Raw genomic sequence first — 6,037 nt, forward strand, 5'->3', positions numbered from 1 at the left:
TGACATATAAAAAAAAAATCACTCTTGTGTTCGTTTTTTTTGCAGTTTTGTTTTGTTTTGCCTAAAAAATATTGACACCCAAAATGAATATATATATAGTATTGAGGAATTTTTTGAACTTATGTTCAATACATTGATTACTAGGATAATAATCCTGTCACATATGAATTGGGTAAAATATTTCAGAAAAGACGATGCAAATGTGAAAGTTTACGTGCAGTAGGTGCAACAGCATACCAACAGCTTATATGGCTCGTCAGGGTGGAAGCTAAAAAGTGGATCAAAGTCCATGAAAATTTGATTTAAACTTTTATCTGACCTTCAACAATGAGCAAAATCAATAACGAATACTAGCTATAAAAATGTAAACGATTAAAAAATGTATACCTTCAGCCTGATTTTTACTACAACTTTGAAAAAAATACAAACATCAGAGCCGTAACTAGACTCTTTTACAAGTGAGGCAAAATATATTCGTTCAAGGCCCCAAGGAGCTCGATCAAAAAAAAAAAGAAGCAAAATCATGCATTTTAAGCATTTTCCAGACTCTTTCTTACTCTGAAAAGCATTTAATGTGTAGCTATTTTCGACAATATTCTGGTTTCAAAGCAAATTATATAGATTCAATATGATTTAAGATATTTAGGTTTTAGGGAGAACTTCAAAAGACCGATATGTAGGATAAGTCAAAAATCGTTTTTCTAAAATCATTAATACCGATTCAGTCTGTTCTTGTCTTGTATTATGTTTAGACTTTGGTGATTTTTTGAGACTGAATTTTAATATAGTGACCGTGAAGTATTTAAGTATTACTTTAAGTACTGCTCAAGTCGACACTATATAGGGACAATCTTGGCCTTGTTTTATGGTATTAATGGTTCTTTTGTGTTAATTGAAGACCGTCCAGCGACTATCAAGATGAAGAACAGGAATAAAACCCCTGACCATTGATAATTTTTATTTTTTCTATGTACTAGTATTGGGTTTGTGTTCGATTAAGTCCTGTGCAAGTTTACTCAATACTTCTTTAGTTTCTATTACCGTATAAAGGGTCTAAACATGACTTAATGCAAGTTTAATCCTTCAATGCAAAAGGGCATATTGCCAGTGGCGTAGCTGGTTCATTTTACCTGTACGCCCGAACATTGACGAGGAATATGAGGTTAGTCAACCGCTCAATGTTAAAGCACCTGCTGGTAGTGGGTTCGAAAGAGACAAAGCCCCTGAAAGCTATAGAGAATGAGATACCGTAATGATTCCTGTCAGTAAAAAATCATTGATAGCAACATACTTTTGAATCTAAATGGTTTATTTGTTTTGCTTAAATTTTGTAATATGTTAACTTATTCATCGTGTTAAACTGGAAGCTAGCCTTGTTTTACTGGTACATATTTTGCTTGTGGTGTCTGTAAACCCTGTTAAGGTGTTATGGGTGTCTTCCTCCATCTTGGATTGTAAAAAACAGAGAACCAAAGGTCCAGATTTTCCATCAAGTTAGCAAAATTTGATGCAGGAAAGCAGATGTTAAATGTACATTTTCATTTAAAAGTACCAATTTATAAGAATATAACTTCTAAATATTGATATGTTTGCAAATGTTAATTATTTTTGGTTGGTTTTTTTTTTTTTTAAATTGGCATTTTAAGGGAAGGTAACTCTAAAAAAGTGCATTTTCTGAAGGATTCTGTGTGGAATTTTCCTATTTTGTATTTTAGCTGGAAAAAACGTACGGTGACCCTATCTTTTCTTTTGATATTCTCAAAGCAGTGTCTGAAAGCTGTCTTTTCCTGAAGTATTTAACAATTCTATCATTTTGTTTAGTTTCTAATCACAAAATGGTGTTTTTTCCTGTATAATCCATACAAAATGTGTCATTTTGTCCCGTCCTGTAGCTTGAGAAAATGCGCGGTGACCTATCATTTTTATTATATTTTTCAACATGTATCAATAGATACAACGTTTTGGCAAAGTATGAACAAATTCTATCATTTTTATTTTAGACTCCCATACCACCTTAAAATGAAATAATTTTGTTTGTTAATTCTCTAATTTTTCCTCTTCAAAACCAAGGAAGTTAGAAAATGTCTAGCATGTTACATATATGGTAACTTGTTAACAATTTTGAAATGGATGCTATATTCTGTTACGCGTTGTCCTTTATTTAAAACCTCTTCATTCTATTAGCTTATCAGATTTCAATCTTGAAAATTGATTTGTTAATTTCCATATTGAAATCTAGTGTTGTCCCAAGATAAATACACAGAAAGAAAACAACAAAATGTCCTTGCATCATTAAACGAAGAAAAAAAACTTCAGTTGCAAATGTTTGATTACTTTGTTCAGGAAGTAAATAGTATTACCTTTGAGATGTTCCTGTATCACTTTATCATTATTACCTTTGAGATGTTCCTGTATCACTTTATCATTATTACCTTTGAGATGTTCCTGTATCACTTTATCATTATTACCTTTGAGATCTTCCTGTATCACTTTATCATTAATACCTTTGAGATATTCCTGTATCGCTTTATCATTATTACCTTTGAGATGTTCCTGTATCACTTTATCACTATTACCTTTGAGATGTTCCTGTATCACTTTATGAATTTTGGCCTGTTGTAACCTGGGATCTTTTTCTGGCGTAATTTGTATGACCTGCTGAACAACTGAAAATCAAATTACAATAGATTACAGTTTCAAGTACCAGAGATAAATATATCAATATAAGTTTGCTTGTTTATGTTCATTTAAGGCAGTATATTTAATCCAACACTTATTTTCAGGTAATCTGCATGCATTCTTTGTTCAAGTGTTATGTGTTACCAACATAAAATCTGCTTTTAGATGTAAATAGATGATGCCTTATGACTGTATCAATCTACCAACAAATACACAAACCCAATTTGTCAAAAATCATATATACAAGTCGGTATTGCACAATATCTGGTTGATTAGTTGGTGCTATGGCTTTCTATGACATTTATAATGCTTGAGTGTCTTCTTCATTTACACACACATCCCGTAAAAGGCCAGCACCAATTCTTGCAGTCATCTGCGGATTGACACTGTGCTGACCTCTGTGCTTCTGTCAGCAGGAACTGATACTGTGGGTTGTCTATTGAAAACAGAAAAAGTAATAATACTATGTACCTGGTATTTTCAATCTCTATCATATAATTAGTAGTGCAATACAAATATTTAGTATACCATAGTGACTGCTCTAAATATGCATCATGACTGAGAGGATTTATGTTAGATTGTCAACGTATATTTGTTCCGCCTAACAGAAGTTCCAATGGAAACTTTGTTATAAACATTGTCATAATATCTATTCCTGTTGGAACAAATATTCTATACCATTTATTCCGTTAGGAACATATACTGTAATATTTATTCCTGTGGAAATATTTATATTTCAGATTCTAATATGACGTGCTTCTTTAGCTTTGTAAAGAAACCATACTTTATTATCCAATAAAATTAGTTTACACATGCGTATACTGACTACGGCAGAAAAATGAATTTTATCAAATTGGTATACACATTTAATGTATTTCATTAGCTTGGGACATTTTCAAACACTAAAATATGATACACATTTTGTTACTAATACTTTTACAATGACAACAATGTGTTACAATTCGAAATTGACATATTTGACCTAGATACCGCAATGTTCATGTTGGCTGTTCAAATCCAAAACCCCTCCCTCTGAAAAATATGTTTCATCTATCCTGTTAAAAAGCATGTATATAATAATTTCATTGAAACATATGATCTGACGATAAAATATAAAATAAAGTATAGGTTAATTATAACTGTTGTACTGAAATGACAAAATTGTTTCATATTTATGATAAAATGGATTGACCCTAGCAGGGAATCGAACCCCAATCTCCTATAAAAAAAAATAGGCGTAATTACCAATATACCACCAAGGTTTCCAATCCATTTTACAAATGCAACAAGATTGTCACTCAGTATTAATTTTAATCATCATGTAATACAGCATTTGAAATCGTCAGATGCACAAAGGCGTGCCCTTTCATCAACTTTACAGGGTGTAGCTATCGCAAGTATAGTCCAAATAATTATAACGTCTGACAAGGCTTTTTTTTCTTTCTGGAACGCCGTTGTAGGAAGGCATCCCAGAATTTTTTTTAAAATAGCCTTGCCAGACGTCGTAATTATTTGGACTAACGCAAGTATAAATGAATCTCTGTCAAAGGGCCCCTCCTGCCAAGTCTTGAATGTCAGCACAACTTTATCAAGGAATCCTCTATCAGATATGAACATATTTACCAAAGCTACAATAACCAGCGGAACATTTACAATTAATTTAGTAAATAAAGATCGACCTACCTGATTCTTCTTGTGCGTCCACCGCCATTGACAACTGACTTGAAAATGTGTATGTCAGAAATTGACCTCAAAGAAAAAGACGTTGAATTATAACTTTTCTGTTATATTGTGACACAGATATTGTTTAAGTTCATAAATTTGTTAATTTCCGTTTCAACTTTAAATTTTAGAAATACAACTTTGCGAAATTAAACTGGTTTAAAACTAGTTGGATAAAAATCGACAGGGAGGTTGATGGAATAGCCTACACAAATACTGTACACTTATACACAGCGAACATAGAAATTACCATAATTGTCCTAATCAGAATCGAAATAATTGATGCCAGCTATACTTTATTTTAGTTTTAACATGGGTAGGCATTATATTTGTGTTATTTTAGCCCTCGCTATCGCTCTGGAAAAAATAATCACGAATATAATGCCTACCCATGTTAAAACTACAATAAAGTTTAGCTGGCATCAATTATTTCTTAAATATATTTTCCTTTTGGAACTTATATTATGAAGGAACTTCTATTCCGTGACAAGATTTCCTTGCATATTCAAAATTCTTGCAAATCTTCAGCTTGTCCATCATATGCATTGTTGTGTATCATGTTTAGTTTGTGACTTAACCATTGACTTAAATATCAATTGAATGATACAGATCTGACAGAACATTTTTCTGAAATGACTCTCGTGCAAATCAAAAATAGGAAAGTTTAATATTCAAATAAGTCTATTTTCAGCTGTAGGTCTTTCAAAAACTTACCCTGTTGTAGAACACTATTCATCTGGGTCAATATCCCTAATGGACCTTGAGATGAGGAACTCATATCTATGAAGTTATTAAAAAAAATGTCAGTCCACCATACAATTGTTGATGCTGTGATTTTAAAAATGAACATATTTAATGAACAATAAGACCTGTTTAATAGAGCTGATGTGATGAGTAAAGAAATAAGTAGAATTGACCTTAAATAAATTATTTATTTAATGAATTTTATGTTAAGAATTTGGGGATTATTTCATGAGGAGAATGACATTTTTTATCATCTTCTAGGGTCCAGCAATTTGTGAAATAAGTAATTTCACTTGTCACCCTGAAAATTTAACCAGTATCAGCTTCGATATGAGCCACCATACATATTCTAGTAAATGATATGGACTGAGCAACGGAGGAAAACATAACCATTACCACCTATGAAGAATTAATTAAAGATCTTGACCCATCTCCTAAATTAAAGGTTCTATAAACCTTAAACAATTGATTGGCTTAAAAAAGAATAATTTCTACTTAAAATGCTGTCAGTTTCTTTTTACCATTTGGGGTTATGATGCTCTTAGACCAAAGAAAATTCTCGTTTGTATTGTTTTACATTGTCTTATCGGGGCCTATTATAGCTGACTATGCGGTATGGGCTTTGCTCATTGTTGAAGGCCGTACTGTGACCTATAGTTGTTAATGTCTGTGTCATTTTGATCTTTTGTGGATAGTTGTCTCATTGGCAATCATACCACATCTTCATTTTTATATAAGTTCCTTGATTTTACATATGACAATATTAAAACACAACACTGAAACAGGCCTGGTTACCAGTTAGCTGAGTTTGTTATGATCATTAACAACTAATTGTGATTACCTTAGGTGTTCTTTACATGAAGGTAATTTAAGAAAAAGAAAATATCCATAC

This window comes from Mytilus galloprovincialis, chromosome 4, assembly GCF_965363235.1.
Source record: "Mytilus galloprovincialis chromosome 4, xbMytGall1.hap1.1, whole genome shotgun sequence".
Lineage (NCBI taxonomy): Eukaryota > Metazoa > Mollusca > Bivalvia > Mytilida > Mytilidae > Mytilus > Mytilus galloprovincialis.